The 19681-nt window shown below is 46.7% G+C and overlaps 1 long non-coding RNA gene and 1 pseudogene across 1 annotated transcript in view; one reads left to right on the top strand and one right to left on the bottom strand.

Moving 5' to 3' along the window:
* Nucleotides 1-531: 531 nt before the first annotated feature.
* Nucleotides 532-15694, bottom strand: LOC139272790 (zinc finger protein 79-like; annotated as a pseudogene).
* Nucleotides 15695-16084: 390 nt separating this feature from the next.
* LOC139272792 (uncharacterized) overlaps nucleotides 16085-19681 on the top strand; it is a 30280-nt gene continuing 26683 nt past the window's right edge. The window contains exon 1 of the long non-coding RNA XR_011594966.1: nucleotides 16085-16780. This is a non-coding gene — a long non-coding RNA (uncharacterized lncRNA). The remainder of the gene's footprint in view (nucleotides 16781-19681) is intronic.

Below are 19681 nucleotides of genomic sequence, written 5' to 3'. Positions count from 1 at the left end.
TATAGATAGGCTCAATGAGATGGCAGAAATCTGGCAGATGGACCATAATGTGGTAAAATGTCAGGTTATCCCCTTTGGCAGGAAAAATAAAAAAGTAAATTATTTATATGTGACAATTACAAAATGCTGTAGTACAGAAGGAGCTGGGGGTTCTTGTACATGAAACTCAAACAGTTAGCATGCAGTTACAGCAAGTAACCAGGAAGGCAAATGGAATGCTGGCCTTTATTGCAAGGGGGATGGAGTATAAAAGTAGGGAAGTCCTGCTACAACTGTACAGGTCGTTGGTAAGACCACACCTGGAGTACTGCGTACAGTTTTGGTCTGGAGTTGTCTCCATTCCCATGCCGAGGGTATTGCTACACCAGACGGGAGGGGCAACATTTGGGGACACTGATTTCCCGCCAATTCCCATTCCCCTTCTTTCTGGTGGATAATGGAGGGGCCACTGTGTGTAATGTGCAAGTCAGTAAGAATTGTCAGCAAGCTCTTTCTAATTGGAGATTTTATTCAGTAGAAACTTTCACACACTATTGTAGATTTTGTACCAAAGATCAATTTAGAATTAATGTAAAAGTTCATAATTTTATTCCAAATTGAATTTCTGTTGTGAGTTGCTGAATTAAGGGGAAAGATAACACACAGCGTTTCATAAATGGACACTGCAGCCCCAAGAACACAATCAGCAATATATCCAGAATATTAAAGTCCAACCCAGTTATAGGGTTATTAACATCAGCAGAAACAAACCCCAACTGTCAGAATGAACATGGTTCAGTCGGGATGTGATTAACAGCAGCAATAACAGCACATTCCAACCCCTGCAGTCACTTGTGAACTCGCTGGTGTCTCAGCAGGTTGGATGACCGAGTGAATCCCTTTCCACACTCAGAGCAGGTGAATGGCCTCTCCCCAGTGTGAACTCGCTGGTGTTTCAGCAGGGTGGATGATCGAGTGAATCCCTTCCCACACTCAGAGCAGGTGAATGGCCTCTCCCCAGTGTGAACTGGCTGGTGTCTCAGCAGGGTGGATGACAGAGTGAATACCTTCCCACACTCAGAGCAGGTGAATGGCCTCTCCCCAGTGTGAACTCGCTGGTGTGTCAGCAGGGTGGATGACTGAGTGAATCCCTTCCCACACTGAGAGCAGGTGAATGGCTTCTCCCCAGTGTGAACTCGCAGGTGTTTCAGCAGGGTGGATGACTGAGTGAATCCCTTCCCACAGTAAGAGCAGATGAACAGCTTCTCCCCAGTGTGAACTCGCTGGTGCATCAGCAGGTTGGCTGACTGACTGAATCCCTTCCCACACTCAGAGCAGGTGAACGGCCTCTCCCCAGTGTGAATTTGCTGGTGTTTCAGCAGGTTGGATGAATGAGTGTATACTTACCCACACTCAGAGCAGGGGAACGGCCTCTCCCCAGTGTGAACTTGCTGGTGTGTCAGCAGGTGGGATGATGTAGTGAATCCCTTCCCACACTCAGAGCAGGTGAACGACCTCTCCCCAGTGTGAACTTGCTGGTGTCTCAGCAGGGTGGATGAATGAGTGAATCCCTTCCCACACTCAGAGCAGGTGAACGGCCTCTCCCCAGTGTGACTGCGTCGATGAATTTCCAGCTCAGACGGTGATCTGAATCCCTTCCCACAGTCACATTTCCACGGTTTCTCTGTGGTGCGGGTATCCTTGTGACTCTCCATGGTTGGACGATCAGTTGAAGCCTCGCCCACACACAGAACACATTTACAGTTTCTCCCCACTGTGAATGGTGCGATGTTTATTCAGGCTGTGTAACTGGTTAAAGCTCTTTCCGCAGTCAGTGCACTGGAACACACTCACTCGGGTGTGTGTGTGTCTCGGTTCTTTTCCAGTCACACTGATGTTTGAAATCTTTTCCCACAGACAGAACAGGCAAACATTTCTCCTTCCACTTTCAAAGACCGATGATATTCACATCCTGATGAATGGATTGACTCCGTCAGATCTTGACGTGTTGTTTGGTTTGTGTGTCCTGTCTGAAAATCTCCCCTTCTAATATGCTGTAAAAGGAGATAATAAAACTCATCACTGTCAGTACAAGACAGAAATTCAGGATAGACACATCTAGTTTCCATGGAACATTCTTTCCTCTCTTGTTCTTCCAAAGTTGTAAATCCCTGTCCCACACATTGTCTCTCCTGCTGTGCTGAAATCCAAACCCATCGCACATTTCTAGACTGTTTCTCCTCCACTCCCGGTTTTCACCACCAATTCTGGCTGGGTTCAGTTCTACACTCACTGGTTCCCCTCCCCTGAAGGTGCTGACTCTGGCTGGAGTCAGTTCTACACTCACTGCTTCCCCTCCCTCTCCTCCCCTGAAGGTTTTTCTCTCTCTGTTAAGTTAGTACTTAGTCTTTAAATAAAGGTGAGTTAAATCAGCTGATTGCTGAGTCGTTGTTGGGTGTGTTTTTCTAAGGTTTAGAGTTTAGTTCTACATGATAGCTCCGAGTGTAACTAGAGGGATGGCAGGATAGCTCAGTCCCATGTATTGCGCATCCTGTGGCATGTGGGAAATCCTGGATGCTTCGTGCAGTCGGGATGACCACATGTGCAGGAGATGTCTTCAGCTGCACCAAGTCGAGCTGTGTGTTTTGGAGCTTGAGCAGCGTCTGGAATCACTGCGGTGTGTCCGTGAGACTGAGAGCTTGTGGATAGCACGTTTCTAGAGGTGCTCACCCCGCAGCTTTAGAGTGTGCAGGCAGAGAGAGAGTGGGTGACCACCGGACAGAAGAGGAGGACCAGGCAGGTAGTGCAGGAGTCCCGAGTCCATCTCGCTCTCCAACCGGTACTCTGTTCTGAGTACCAGTGAGGGCAATGGTGGCTCTGGGGAGTGCAGTCAGAGCCAAGTCCACGGCACCATGGGTGGCTCAGCTGCACAGGGGGGAGGAAGAAGAATGGAAGAGCTATAGTGGTAGGGGATACAATAGTCAGGGGAACAGACTGGTGTTTCTGCGGCCGCAGACGTGACTCCAGGATGGTATGTTGCTTCCCAGGTACCAGGTCCAGGATGTCACCGAGCGGCTGCAGGGCATTCTGGGGGGAAGAGGGTGAACAGCCAGAGGTCGTGGTCCATATCGGGAGCAATGACATAGGTAGAAAGAGGGATGAGTTCCTGCACGCAGAGTTTAGGGAGCTAGCAGCAGGACCTCAAAGGTAGTAATCTCCGGATTACTCCCAGTGCCACGAGCTAGTGCGTACAGAAATAGGAGGCTCAAGCAGATAAATGCGTAACTGGAGAGATGGTGTATGCAGGAGGGCTTTAGTTTCCTGAGGCATTGCTACCGCTTCTGGGGGAAGGTGGGACCTGTACAGGCCAGACGGCTTGCACCTCAACAGCGCCGGAACCAATATCCTTGCCGTGGGGAGGGGGCGGGGGGTATGCTAGTACGTAGGAACATAAGAAATAGGAGCAGGAGTAGGCCATACGGCCCCTCGAGCCTGCTCCACCATTGATTACAATCATGGCTGATTCGATCGTGGACTCAGGTCCACTTCCCTGCCCGCTCTCCATAACCCCTTATTCCCGTATCATTTAATAAACTGTCTATTTCTGTCTTAAATTCTTTCAATGTCCCAGCTTCCACAGCTCTCTGAGGCAGTGAATTCCACAGATCAACAACCCTCAGAGAAAAAAATTCTCCTCATCTCAGTTTTAAATGGGTGGCCCTTTATTCTAATATTATGCCCCCTAGTTCTAGTCTTCCCTTTCAGTGGATCCTCTCTGCATGCACCTTGTCAAGCCCCCTTATAATCTTATACTTTTCATTCTTCTGAATTCCAATGAGTAGAGGCCCAACCTACTCAACCTTTCCTCATCTCTGGAATCAACCTTGTGAACCTTCTCTGAACTGCCTCCAAAGCAAGTATATCCTTTTGTAAATATGGAAACCAAAACTGCACGCAGTATTCCAGGTGTGGCCTCACCAATACCCTGTACAACTGTGGCAAGACTTCCCTGCTTTTATACTCCATCCCCTTTGCAATGAAGGCCAAGATTCCATTGGCTTTCCTGATCACTTGCTGTACCTGCATAGTAACCTTTTGTGTTTCATACAAAAGTACCCCCAGGTCCCGCTGTACTGCAGCACTTTGCAATTCCCCCAACACCGGAACTTTTATCTTGTGCAGTAACCTTTTATGTGGTACATTGTCAAATGCCTTCTGGAAGTCCAAATACATCACATCCACTGGTTCCCCTTTATCCGTCTTGTTCGTTACATTCTCAAAGAATTCCAGCAAATTTGTCAAACATGACTTCCCCTTCATAAATCCATGCTGATTCTGCCTGACCGAATTTTTCTTTTCCAAATTTCCTGCCACTACTTCTTTAACAATGGACCCCAACATTTTCACAACCACAGATGTTAGGCTAACTGGTCTATAGTTTACTGCTTTTTGTCTGCCTCCTTTTTTTAAATAGGGGCGTTACATTGGCAGTTTTCCAATCTGCTGGAACCTCTCCAGAATCCAGGGAATTTTGATGAATTACAACCAATGCATCCACTTTTATTAAGACCCTGGGATGCAAGCCATCAGTTCCAGGGGATTTATCCACCTTTAGTCCCACTATCTTACTGAGTACCACCTCCTCAGTGATTGTGATTGTGTTGAGTTCCTTCCCCCCATGTAGCCCCTTGACTATCCACTGTTGGAATATTATTAGTGTCCTCTACCGTAAAGACTGATACAAAATATTTGTTCAGAGTTTCTGTCATCTCCATGTTCCCCATTACTAATTCCCCGGTCTCGTCCTCTGAGGGACTAACATTTGCTCTAGCCAATCTTTTCCTTTTTATATACCTATATATACCTCTTGCTATCTGTTTTTATATTTTGTGCTAGTTTACTTTCATAGTCTATCTTCCCTTAATCATTTTTTAATTCATTCTTTGTCAGCTTTTCAATGCTTCCCAAACTTCTGTCCTCCTACTGGTTTTGCCCACATTGTATGTCCTTGTTTTTAATTGGATACGGTCCTTTATTTCTCTGTTAGCCACGGAGAGCTATCTTTTCTCTTACGACCTTTCCTCCTCACTGGAATATATTTTTCTTGAGAGTTGTGAAATATCTCCTTAAATGTACACCACTGTTCATCAACCATCCGACACTTCAATCTATTTTCCCAGTCCACTTCAGCCAACTCAGCCTCATTCCTTTGAAGTCTCCTTTATTTAAGCTGAGTACACTGGTTGAATTCCAACTTTCTCACCCTGCACCTGAATTGGAAATTCAACCATGCTATGGCTTTCATTCCAAGGGGATCCTTTACTGGAAGATTGTTTATTAATCCTGTCTCATTACACAGGACCAGATCCAAAATAGCCTGCCCGCTGTTTGGTTCAGTTACATACTGCTCAAGGAACCCGTCCCTTATGCACCCTATGAAATCGAGGAGGACGAGACCGGGGAATTAGCATTGGCTGTAATTTACCAAAATTCCATGGATTCTGGGGAGGTCCCAGCAGGTTGGACAACTGCAAATATAATGCCTCTATTTAAAAAAGGAGGCAGACAAAAAGCAGGAAACTATAGACCAGTTAGCCTAACATCTGTGGTTGGGAAGATGTTTGAGTCCATTATTAAAGAAGTAGTAGCAGGACATTTGGAAAAGCATAATTTGGTCAGGCAGGGTCACCATCGATTTATGAAGGGAAAGTCATGTTTGACAAATTTGCTGGAACTCTTTGAGGATGTAACGAACAGGGTGGATAAAAGGGAACCAGTGGATGTGATGTATTTGGACTTCCAGAAGGCATTGACAATGTGCCACATCAAAGGTTACCACACAAGATAAAATATCACCGGGATGGGGGGTAATATATTAGCATGGATAGAGGATTGCCTAACGAACAGAAAACAGAAAGTCAGGATCAATGGTTCATTCTCGGGTTGGCAATCAGTACCTAGTGGGGTGCTGCAGGGATCAGTACTGGGACCCCAACTATTTACAATCTATATTAACGACTTGGAAGAAAGGACTGAGTGTAACGTAGCCAAGTTTGCCGACGATGCAAAGATGGGAGGAAAATCAATGTGTGAGGATGACACAAAAAACCTGCAAAGCTCACAGACAGGCTAAGTGAGTGGGCACACATTTGGCAGATGGAGTCTAATATTGGAAAGTGTGAGGTCTTGCACTTTGGCAGAAATAAATCAAAGAGCAAGTTATTATTTGAATGGACAAAAATTGCAAAGTGCTGCAGTACAGTGGGAGCTGGGGGTTCTTATGCATGAAACACAAAAGGTTAGCATGCAGGTACAGCAATTGATCAGGAACGCCAATAGAATCGTAGCCTTTATTGCAAAGGGGATTGAGTATAAATGCAGGGAAGTCTTGCTACAGTTATACAGGGTATTAGTGAGGCCACACCTGGAATACTGCGTAAAGATTTTGGTTTCCATATTTACGAAAGGATATACTTGCTTTGGAGGCAGTTCAGAGAAGGTTCACTAGGTACATTGCGGAGATGAGGGGTTGACTTATGAGGAAAGGGTGAGGAGGTTGGGCCTCTACTCATTGCAATGCAGAAGAATGAGAGGTAATCTTATCGAAACGTATAATATTAGGAGGGGGCTTGAGAAGGCCGTTGCAGAGAGAATGTTCCACTGGTGGCGGAGACTAGAACTAGGGAGCATGAACTTAGAATAAGGAGCCGTCCAATTAAAACTGAGATGAGGAGGAATTTCTCTTCTCAGAGGGTTGTAAATCTGTGGAATTCGCTGCCTCAGAGAGCTTTGGAAGCTGGGTCATTGATTAAATTTAAGACCGAGCTAGACAGTTTCTTAACTGATAAGGGATTAAGTGGTAATGGGGATTAGGCAGGGAAGTGGACCCGAGTCCATGATCGGATCAGCCATGATCGTATTAAATGGCGGAGCATGCTCGAGGGGCCGTATGGCCGATTCCTGCTCCTATTTCTTATGTTCCCCTCCCTCTCTTTCCCTTAAGTGCAAATTCTAGCTGGATTCAGTTCGACTCAATGGTTCCCCTCTCCCCCGCTGAAGATGCTGAATCTGTTTGAGTTCAGTTCCATACTCACTGGTTCCCCTCCCCTGAAGGTACTGACTCTGGCTGGGTTCAGTTCTACACTCACTGGTTCCCCTCCCCTGAAGGTACTGACTCTGGCTGGGTACAGTTCTAGTACCAAGATGGACACGCATGCACTGTGCTACTCACTGAATCAAGATGGCGGAGCACTGAACCTGCCTTCATGCACCAAGATGGCTGCCGTTAGGCTGGGCCTGTGATCGGGAGAAAGCCCCGAAGCTGCAACTGCCGATATTCCAGTTATTATTCCAGGCTTGCGGCGGGCACCAGTTGTTTATGAAGCCTCCCCGGCTCCCCGCTGGTCTATTACTCCGCTCGGTCCCACTGAAAAGGACACTTCTGTGGAGCCTGTCCAAACATGTCGTCTCCGCCATTCCATGCACCGCGCATGCTCCAAACACAGCCAGGGCCCGCGCCTGCGCATTGAGCTCCTGTAGTCTGGGTGCGGCACATTCTCTCCGCGGGGCATGCTGTGTACATAAGACCATGAGAAATAGGACCAGGAGTGGGCCACCCGGACCCCCGAGCCCGCTCCCCATTCAATAAGATTTGATGGGACAGTATAGAGGGAGCTTTACTCTGCATCTAACCCCGTGCTGTACCTGTTCTGCAATGTTTGATGGGACATCGTACAGGGAGATGAACTCTGCCTCTAACCAATGCAGTACCTAACATAAGAACATAAGAATTAGGAACAGGAGTAGGCCATCTAGCCCCTCGAGCCTGCTCCGCCATTCAAAAAGATCATGGCTGATCTGGCCGTGGACTCCACTTACCCGCCCGCTCCCCATAACCCTTAATTCCCTTATTGGTTAAAAATCTATCTATCTGTCCAAGTCACTCTGCAGCCTCTTCGCATCCTCCTCACAGCTCACACCGCCACCCAGTTTAGTGTCATCTGCAAACTTGGAGATATTACACTCAATTCCATCATCTAAATCATTAATATATATTGAAAACAGCTGGGGTCCCAGCACCGAGCCCTGCGGCACTCTACTAGTCACTGCCTGCCATTCTGACTCTCTGCTTCCTGTCTGCCAGCCAGTTCTCTATCCACGTCAGTACATTACCCCCAATACCATGTGCTTTGATTTTGCACACCAATCTCTTGTGTGGGATCTTGTCAAAAGCCTTTTGAAAGTCCAAATACACCACATCCACTGGTTCTCCCTTGTCCACTCTACTAGTTACATCCTCAAAAAATCCAGATTTGTCAAGCATGATTTCCCTTTCATGAATCCGTGCTGACTTGGACCAATCCTATCACTGCTTTCCAAATGCGCTGCTATTTCATCCTTAATGATTGATTCCAACATTTTCCCCACTGCTGATGTCAGGCTAACCGGTCTATAATTACCCGTTTTCTCTCTCTCTCCCTCCTTTTTTAAAAGGTGGAGTTACATTAGCAACCCTTCAGTCCATCGGAACTGATCCAGAGTCGATAGACTGCTGGAAAACTATCACCAATGCATCCACTATTTCTCGGGCCACTTCCTTAAGTACTCTGGGATGTAGACTATCAGGCCCTGGGGATTTATCAGCCTTCAATCCCATCAATTTCCCAAACACAATTTCCCACCTAATAAGGATATCCTTCAGTTCCTCCTTCTCACTCGACCCTCGGTCCCCGGAAGGTTATTTGTGTCTTCCTTTGTGAAGACAGAACCAAAGTACTTGTTCAATTGGTCTGCCATTTCTTTGTTTCCCATTATAAGTTCACCCAAATTCGACTGCAAGGGACCTCCGTTTGTCTTCACTAATCTTTTTCTGTTCACATATCTATATAAGCTTTTTCAGTCAGTTTTTATGTTTCCTGCAAGCTTCCTCTCGTACTCTATTTTCCCCTTCTTAATTAAATCCTTTGTCCTCCTCTGCTGAATTCTAAATTTCTCCCAGTCTTCTGGTTTGCTGCTTTTTCTGGCTAATTTTTATGCCTCTTCCTTGGATTTAACACTATCCTTAATTTCCCTTGTTAGCCACGGTTGAGCCACCTTCCCGTTTTATTTTTACTCCAGACAGGGATGTAGAATTGCTGAAGTTCGTCCATATGATCTTTGAAGGTTTGCCATTGCCTATCCACTGTCAACCCTTGAAGTATCATTTGCAATCTAATCTAGCCAATTCGCACCTCATACCGGCAAAGTTACCTTCCCTTAAGTTCAGGCCGTAGTTTCTGAATTAACTGTGTCACTCTCCATCTTAATAAAGAATTCTACCATATTATGGTCACTCTACCTCAAGGGGCCTCACACAACAAGATTGCTAATTAGACCCTTCTCATTACACATCACCCAGTCTAGGATGGCCAGCTCCCTAGTTGGTTCCTCGACATATTGGTCAAGAAAACCATCCCTAATACACTCCAGGAAATCCTCCTCCACTACATTGCTACCAGTTTGGTTAGCCCAATCTATATGTTAATTAAAGTCGCCCATGATAACTGCTGTACCTTTATGGCACACATCCCTTATTTCTTGTTTGATGCTGTCCCCAACCTCACTACTACTATTTGTTGGCCTGTACACAACTCCCACTAGCGTTTTCTGCCCTTTGGTATTCCGTAGCTCCACCCATACCGATTCCACATCATCCAAGCTAATGTCCTTCCTTACAATTGCATTAATTTCCTCTTTAACCAGCAATGCCACCTCACCTCCTTTTCCTTTCTGTCTATCCTTCCTAAATGTTGAATACCCCTGGATGTTGAGTTCCCAGCCTTGATCACCCTGGAGCCATGTCTCCGTGATGCCAATCATGTCGTATCCGTTAACTGCTATCTGCGCAGTTAATTCGTCCACCTTATTCCGAATACTCCTTGCATTGAGGCACAGAGCCTTCAGGCTTGTCTTTTTAACACACTTTGCCCCTTTAGAATTTTGCTGTAAAGTGGCACTTTTTGTTTTCTTGCCTTGGGTTTCTCTTCCCTCCACTTTTATTTTTCTCCTTTCTATCTTTTGCTTCTGTCTCCATTTTGTTTCCCTCTGTCTCCCTGCATAGGTTCCCATCCCCCTGAACCTATTCCAGTGAGAATCAGTGCCAGAGGAAACATGCAGCACAGCCTGGTCTCCAGTCATCTTGGGTTCCCCTTGCCAATGGAGCAAGATCTTGCTCTGCCAAGCCCAATTATTTTGCTTCGGTCTTCACAGTGGAAGACACAAAAACCATGCCAAAAATTGCTGGTCACAGGAATGTGGGAAGGGAGGACTTTGAGACAATCACTATCACTAGGGGGGTAGTGCTGGATAGGCTAATGGGACTCAAGGTAGACAAGTCCCCTGGTCCTGATGAAATGCATCCCAGGGTATTAAAAGAGATGGCGGAAGTTATAGCAGATGCATTCGTTATAATCTACCAAAATTCTCTGGACTCTGGGGAGGTACCAGCGGATTGGAAAGCAGCTAATGTAATGCCTCTGTTTAAAAAAGGGGGCATACAAAAGGCAGATAACTATAGGCCGGTTAGTTTAACATCTGTAGTGGGGAAAATGCTTGAAACTATCATTAAGGAAGAAATAGCGGGACATCTAGATAGGAATAGTGCAATCAAGCAGACGCAGCATTGATTCATGAAGGGGAAATCATGTTTAACTAATTTACTAGAATTCTTTGAGGATATAACTAGCATGGTGGATAGAGGTATACCGATGGATGTGGTGTATTTAGATTTCCAAAAGGCATTCGATAAGGTGCCACACAAAAGGTTACTGCAGAAGATAGAGGTACACGGAGTCAGAGGAAATGTATTAGCATGGATAGAGAATTGGCTGGTTAACAGAAAGCAGAGAGTCGGGATAGATGGGTCCTTTTCGGGTTGGAAATCGGTGGTTAGTGGTGTGCCACAGGGATCAGTGCTGGGACCTCAACTGTTTACAATATACATCGATGACCTGGAAGAGGGGACAGAGTGTAGTATAACAAAATTTGCAGATGACACAAAGATTAGTGGGAAAGCGGGTTGTGTAGAGGACACAGAGAGGCTGCAAAGAGATTTAGATAGGTTAAGCAAATAGGCTAAGGTTTGGCAGATGGAATACAATGTCGGAAAGTGTGAGGTTATCCACCTTGGGGAAAAAAACAGTAAAAGGGAATATTATTTGAATGGGGAGAAATTACAACATGCTGAGGTGCAGAGGGACCTGGGGGTCCTTGTGCATGAATCCCAAAAAGTTAGTTTGCAGGTGCAGCAGGTAATCAGGAAGGCGAATGTAATGTTGGCCTTCATTGCGAGAGGGATGGAGCACAAAAGCAGGGAGGTCCTGCTGCAACTGTATAAGGTATTGGTAAGGCCGCACCTGGAGTACTGCGTGCAGTTTTGGTCACCTTTCTTAAGGAAGGATATACTGGTTTTGGAGGGGGTACAGAGACAATTCACTGGGCTGATTCCGGAGATGAGAGGGTTACCTTATGATGATAGATTGAGCAGACTGGGTCTTTACTCGTTGGAGTTCAGAAGGATGAGGGGTGATCTTATGGAAACATTTAAAATAATGAAGGGGATAGACAAGATATAGGCAGAGAGGTTGTTTCCACTGGTCGGGGAGACTAGAACTAGAGGGCACAGCCTCAAAATACAGGGGGGCCAATTTAAAACCAAGTTGAGAAGGAATTTCTTCTCCCAGAGGTTTGTGAATCTGTGGAATTCTCTGCCCAAGGAAGCAGTTGAGGCTAGCTCATTGAATGTATTCAAGTCACAGATAGATAGATTTTTAACCAATAAGGGAATTAAGGGTTACGGGGAGCGGGCGGGTAAGTGGAGCTGAGTCCACGGCCAGATCAGCCATGATCTTACTGAATGGCAGAGCAGGCTCGAGGGGCTAGATGGCTTACTCCTGTTCCTAATTCTTATGTTCTTATTTTTTTTAAGCCTGTGTGGTAGCGAATGTGCAAGGGCCACCTCATGTTAAAAGAATTCACGCTATTAGCAATACATAACAATCCTCTTCCTCTGCAGTTATTAATCTAGTGCAATTCCCCATGCCTGTAGTTTTGTTATATTACAATTTGAAATATCTTCAGTTATCAACAACAAACTGCATTTATATTGCGCCCTAAACATAGTAAAATGTCCCAAGGCACTTCACAGGACCGTTATCAAACAAAATTTGACACCCAGTCACATAAGGAAATATTAGCACAGGTGACGAAAAGCTTGTTCAAAAGGGTAGGTATTAAGGAGCATTTTAAAGGTGGAGAGGTTTAGGGAGGGAATTCCAGAGTTTATAGCATCGGCAGCTGAAGGCACAGCCACCAATATTGGAGGGATGAAAATTGGGGCTGCTCAAGAGGCCAGAATTGAAGGAATGCAAAGATCTCTGAGGGTTGTAGGGCTGGAGGAGATTACAGCAATAGGGAGGGGCAAGATCCTGGACTGATTTCAAAACAAGGATGAGAATTTTGAAAGCGAAGCATTGATGGAGCAGGAGCCAATGTAGTTCAGCGAGCTCAGGGGTGATGGGTGAACGGAAATTGGTACAAGTTGGGATGAGAGGGCTGAGGACAGATGGAGTAGAATAGGCCTATATTCTCTGGCGTTTAGAAGAACGGAAGGTGATATCATTGAAACATATACAATTCTTAGAGGAATTGACAAGGGCTGGATAGTCTCGAGTTAGGGGTCCTAGTATTAGGATAACAGATCGGTCATTTAAGACTATGAGGAGGAGCTATTTCATCATTCAAAGTTGTGAATCTTTGAAATTCTCTATCGACTAGAGATCTTACTGAATGGCGGAGCAGATGGGAGGGGCCGTATGGCCTACTCCTGCTGCTGCTACTTATGTTCTTGAGTAAGGATACGGGCAGGAGTGTTCAGCCATGAACTCATTGAATGGCGGTGCAGGCTCAAAGGGCTGAATGGCCTACTCCTGCACCTATTTTCTATGTTTCTATGTTTTAGAAACATAGAAAATTACAGCACAGAAGGAGGCCATTACGGACCATCGTGTCCAAGTCGGCCGACAAAGAGCCGCACGGCCCTCGATCAGCAGCCCTGAAGGTTACATATAAACCTATGAACAATAAACAATGGCGGAAAGGTAAATAGCACCCAGCCCAACCAGTCCGCCTCACACAACTGCGACACCCCTTGTACCAAAACATTCTACACTTCACCCCAACCAGAGCCATGTGATATCCTGGGAGAGGCAGAAACTAGGTAAAAGCCCAGGCCAATTTAGGGGAAAAAAACTGGGAACATTTCTTTCCTACTCATCCAGGCGATCGAAATTGGTCCAGGTCACCCTGGCCGTATTTGATTCCCTGCAGCACTTACCATTATACCTGTGCCGGGCAACAAGAGGTGATCTCCTCTCATCCCAATTACCAGCTCTAGGTCCGTAACCCTGCAGGTTACGGCACTTTAAGTGCCTATCCAACCATCTCTTAAAAGTGGTGAGGGTTTCTGTATCCATCACTTTTCCAGGCAGTGAGTTCCGGATCCCCACAACCCTCTGCGTAAAGAAGCCCCCTCTCAAATCCTTCTACCAACCACCTTAAAACTATGCCCCCTAAGTTTAAGTTTACGGAGAGTATGAGGTGTGAGGCGGATCAGAGGCGTGGATGAGGGTTTGAGCAGATGAGCTGAGGAAGGGGTAGAGACCGGCGATATTATGGAGGGGGAAGTAAGTGTACTCGGTGATTGCGGGAATATAGGCTCGGAAGTTCATCTCGGAGTCAAGCACGACGCCAATCAATAAATTGCAACTCTCCATATCTGTGTTTCAGTATATTAGAATACTACATATCTCAAGTGATCAATGCTTCAATATTAGTAGTTATCAATATAAGTAGTTATCAATATATTTTCTTATAATTCTAAATGTTGATGAATGAATAATTGATTCTATGGGTGATATGCCGTGCTGGTCTTTCAGATGGGTCTGTGCATCGTGATCAGTGAATTGTCTCTGTGCTTCCGCTTCAATCTTTCCATTGGCTTTCTCACCAGATGGGAAATATTTGAACATTGAGATCTGATGGTGTCGGTGTGAGTGCAGCCGCACCTAATGTGCAGAGACCGGTCCATCTGCTGGGCTCTGCCTCAAACTGGAGTCACCTCTTAGATCAAAGCCCTTTACTCTAAAACACACACAAGATTCACTGTGACTGTGTTTAGAGACAGAAACTGATCTCACTTCACATCCCATTACACGGCCTCATGCTGGATAATTGTGCTCGGTGGTCAGACTCTCCCAGTCTCATTTCCTGTCTTACTGTGTAACCTGTGTGTACTGTCTACAGGACCGGTGTGTATCTGAGTAAATGGCACTTTCTCTTACCTTCCTCCCCAGTCGATCTATTGAAGCACTTTCAATCGGAAGGGGCTCACTGGTTGGTGCTCTCACAATCCTGTGCTGGTTCACCTGCTGTTGTTCCTCAGTCCACAATCCCTGTTTCCTTCCAGCTGTGGAACTTTCTCAATCACTCCGCCATTCACCGGGACAACTAATTATGACAGGGCAGAAAATGAGAAGAATATTAATATCGTGAAGTGGAATGTCGTGTCAAGTGTTTTCCCAACATTTCAGCAAAGTACATGTCCAGTATTTGTTTGATTTTATCCTTTTCCTCAGATCTCTATCCCGCCCTTCTGGGCTTAGAGAAAAACACCAGAATTCTCCCCGGGTTACACACTGTCTGATCTCACTGGACCCCCGGGTTACACACTGTCTGATCTCACTGGGCCCACCCCCGGGTTACACACTGTCTGATCTCACTGGGCCCACCTCTGGGTTACACACTGTCTGATCTCACTGGGCCCACCCCTGGGTTACACACTGTCTGATCTCACTGGACCCACCCCCCGGGTTACACACTGGCTGATCTCACTGGGCCCCCGGGTTACACACTGCCTGATCTCACTGGGCCCACCCCCCGGGTTACACACTGTCTGATCTCACTGGGCCCCCGGGTTACACACTGTCTGATCTCACTGGGCCCCCGGGTTACACACTGTCTGATCTCACTGGGCCCACCCCCCGGGTTACACGCTGTCTGATCTCACTGGGCCCCCGGGTTACACACTGTCTGATCTCACTGGGCCCCCGGGTTACACACTGTCTGATCTCACTGGGCCCACCCCCCGGGTTACACGCTGTCTGATCTCACTGGGCCCCCGGGTTACACACTGTCTGATCTCACTGGGCCCACCCCCCGGGTTACACACTGTCTGATCTCACTGGGCCCCCGGGTTACACAATGTCTGATCTCACTGGGCCCCCGGGTTACACACTGTCTGATCTCACTGGGCCCACCCCCCGGGTTACACACTGTCTGATCTCACTGGGCCCCCGGGTTACATACTGTCTGATCTCACTGGGCCCACCCCCCGGGTTACACACTGTCTGATCTCACTGGGCCCACCCCCCGGGTTACACACTGTCTGATCTCACTGGGCCCCCGGGTTACACACTGTCTGATCTCACTGGGCCCACCCCCGGGTTACACACTGTCTGAGAGGGAGTGGGGGGGGTAGACATATAATCTCCCCCCTCAGCCCCCTCTCCCCCCGCGACACTCTCCCTCAACCCCCGATCACTTGCCGCCATTTTTGCAGTTCCTTCACCAACCATCAACATCCGGGGATCCGAGACATGCTCGCTCAGCGAATTGACGCGATCCGTCGCTGCTATTGGGTGAAATCAGCTGATTGACAGCTGTTCCCACCAACCCACGCCCGGCACAGCTCCAAAAGCCCCCCGCCCTCTCCCACAGCTGGAGGCGCGCCGCTCCCAGTCACGTGGCTCCTGATTTGAATCCTGGCGCGCCCTTCAACCGCCCCAGCGCGTGTGGCGTCCGTAACCCAGCAACGCGAGCTTTGTGGCAACGCGGACTGTGTGACGTCAAGTAAGCTGGCATCAGGAGCGGGCTGTGTGTGTGATATATGTCTGTGTACGGGCTGTGTGTGTGATATATGTCTGTGTACAGGCTGTGTGTGTGATACATGTCTGTGTACACGCTGTGTGTGTGATATATGTCTGTGTACGGGCTGTGTGTGTGATATATGTCTGTGTACGGGCTGTGTGTGTGATATATGTCTGTGTACAGGCTGTGTGTGTGATACATGTCTGTGTACACGCTGTGTGTGTGATATATGTCTGTACGGGCTGTGTGTGTGATATATGTCTGTGTACATGCTGTGTGTGTGATATATGTCTGTGTACACGCTGTGTGTGTGATATGTCTGTGTACAGGCTGTGTGTGTGATACATGTCTGTACGGACTGTGTGTGTGTGATACATGTCTGTGTACGGGCTGTGTGTGTGTTTGGGAGATGTCTGTACCTGTGTGTGTGTGATTATATGTCTGTGCTTATATGTGTGTCTGTGTGTACGCGTGTGGCTATATTTGTGTCTCTGTGTATCCCCCTGCCCCTTTATCTGGATCTTTCTAAATACTATTCAGTCCCAATGTGTCTGGGCCAATCACCTCCCCAGAAAGTGCTGAATTGTCACTTTAATCTGGTGCATTCTGATTAATTTGATTCCTTTCTTCATTTGTTCTTCAGATGTGGGCGGCGCTCTCGAGGCCAGCATTTATTGCCCATCCCTAACTGCCCCCGAGAAGGTGAGAGTGAGCCGCCTTCTTGAACCGCTGCAGTCTGTGTGCTGAAGGTGCTCCCACAGTGCTGTTAGGGAGAGTGTTCCAGGATTGTGACCCAGCGACTATGAAGGAACAGCCGATATATTTCCAAGTGAGGATGGTGAGTAACTTGGGGGGGGAACTTGCAGGTGATGGTGTTTCCATGCGCTTGCTGCCCTTGGCCTTCTCGATGGTAGAGGTCGCGGGTCTGGGATGTGCTGCCAAAGAAGCCTTGGTGAGTTGCTGCAGTGCATCTTGTCGATGGTACACACTGCAGCCACGGTGCGCCGGTGGTGGAGGGAGTGAATGTTTAAGGTGGTGGATGCAGGGCTAATCAAGTGGGCTGCTTTGTCCTTAAAAAAAGGAGGCAGACAAAAAGCAGGAAACTATAGACCACTTAGCCTAACATCTGTCATTAGGAAAATGCTGGAGTCCGTTATTAAGCAAGCAGTAGCAGGACATTTGGAAAAGCATAATACAATCAAGCAGAGTCAGCATGGTTTTATGAACGGGAACTCTCATTTCATAAATTTGCTGGATTTCTTTGAGGATGTAATGAGCAGGGTGGACAAGAGGGAACCAGTGGATGTGGTGTATTTGGATTTCCAGAAGGCATTTGACAAGGTGCCATCTGACAGGTTACTGCACAAGATAAAAGTTCACAGAGCTGGGGGTGATATATTAGCATGGATAGAGGATTGGCTAACTAACAGAAAACAGACAGTCGGGATAAATGGGTCATTTTCTGGTTGGCAATCCGTGACGAGTGGGGTGCCGCAGGGTTCGGTGCTGGGGCTTCAATTATTTACAATCTATATTGATGACTTGGACGAGAGGATCAAGTGTAATGTCACCATGTTTCTTGATGATACAAAGATGGGTGGGAAAGCAAATTGTGAGGAGGACACAAACAATCTACAAAGGGATATAAATAGACTAAGTGAGTGGGAAAAAATTTTGAAGATTGAGTATAATGTGTGAATATGTGAGGTTATCCACTTTGGCAGAAAAAATAGAAAAGCAAATTATAATTTAAACGGAGAAAAATTGCAAAGATCTGCAGTACAGCGGGACCTGGGGGTCCTTGTGCATGAAACACAAAAAGTTAGTTTGCAGGTAGGTACAGCAAGTGATCAGGAAGGCAAATGGAATGTTCGTCTTTATTGCAAGGTTGATAAAGCAGAGAAGTCTTGCTACAGCTATACAAGGTATTGGTGAGGCCACACCTGGAATACTGCGTGCAGTTTTGGTTTCCATATTTACGAAAAGATCTACATGCTTTGGAGGCAGTTCAGAGAAGGTTCACTAGGTTGATTCTGGGAATGAGGGGGTTGACATGAGGAAAGGTTGAGTAGGTTGGGCCTCTACTCATTGGAGTTCAGAAGAAAGAGAAGGGAAACGTACAAGATTACGAGGGGGCTTGACAAGGTGGATGCAGAGAGGATGTTTCCACTGATGGGGGAGACCAGAACTAGAGGGATGATCTTAGAATAAGGGGCCGCTCATTTAAAACAGGTGAGGAGGAATTTCTTCTCTGAGAGGGTTGTAAATCTGTGGAATTTGCTGCCTCGGAGAGCTGTGAAAGCTGGGACATTGAATAAATTTCAGACAGAAATGGACAGTTTCTTGAGCGATAAGGGATTATGGGGAGCGGGCGGGGAAGTGGAGCTGAGTCCATGATCAGATCAGCCATGATCTTATTGAATGGCAGAGCAGGCTCGAGGGGCTGTATGGCCTACTCCTGTTTCTATTTCTTATGTTCTTATGAAACATAAGATAATGAGGGGGTTCAACAAGGTGCATGCAGAAAGGATATTACCACTCATAGGGGAAACTAAAACGAGGGGACATAGTCTTAGAATAAGGGGCCGCCCATTTAAAACTGTGATGAGGAGGAATTTCTTCTCTCAGAGGGTTATAAATCGATGGAATTCTCTGCCTCACCGAGCTGTGGAGGCTGGGTCATTGAATATATTTAAGGCGGCGAGCGACAGATTTTTGAGTGATAAGGGAATAAAGGCTTATGGGAAGCGGGCAGGGAAGTGGAACTGAAACCATGATCAGATCTGCCATGATTGTATTAAATGGAGGAGCAGGCTCGATGGGCCAAATGGCCCAATCCTGCTCCTATTTCTGATGTTCTTATGGATAGAGGGAAGGCTAACTAACAGAAGACAGAGAGTCAGGATAAATGGTTCATTCTCCGGTTGTCAAACAGTAACTAGTGCGGTGCCACAGGGATCGGTGCTAGGAACCTCAACTATTGGGACCAAGTGTAATGTAGCTAAGTTTCCTAATGATACAAAGATGGGTGGGAAAGCAAGTTGTGAGGAGGACACAACGAATCTGCAGAAGGATATTGACAGGCTAAGAGAGTGGGCAAAAATGTTGCAGATGGTGTATAATGTGGGAAAGTGTGAGGTTATCCACTTTGGCAAGAAAAAGAAAAATACACATTATTATTTAAATGGAGCGATATTACAAAATGCTGCAGTACAGGGAGTCCAGGGGGTCTCTCTGTCAGAAGAACATAAGAAATAGGAACAAGAGTAGGCCATACGGCCCCTCGAGCCTTCTTCGACTTTTTTTATATGATCATGGCTGATCCGATCATGGACTCCGGTCCAATTTCCTGGCCGCTCCCCATAACCCTTATCGTTTAAGAAGCTGTCTATCTCTGTTTTAAATTTATGCAATGAGCCACAGCTCTCTAAGGCAGCGAATTCCACAGATTTACAATCCTATGAGAGAAGAAATTTCTTCTCTTCTCAGTTTTAAATGGGCGGCCCCTTATTCTAAGTTTATGCCCCCTATTTCTAGTCTCCCCTATCAGTGGAAACATCCTCTCTGCATCCACCTTGTCAAGCCCCCTCATAATCTTATACGTTTCGATACGATCACCTCTCTTTCTTCTGAATTCCAATGTGTATAGGCCCAACCTCATCAACCTTTCCTCATAAGTACACCCCCTCATCTCTGGAATCAACCGAGTGAACCTTCTCTGAGCTGCCTACAAAGCAAG

Source organism: Pristiophorus japonicus, chromosome 9 (genome assembly GCF_044704955.1).
Source record: "Pristiophorus japonicus isolate sPriJap1 chromosome 9, sPriJap1.hap1, whole genome shotgun sequence".
Classification (NCBI taxonomy): Eukaryota; Metazoa; Chordata; class Chondrichthyes; family Pristiophoridae; genus Pristiophorus; species Pristiophorus japonicus.
Note: the sequence above shows the minus strand (reverse complement) of the source record. Positions and strands in the feature narration are given on the sequence as shown.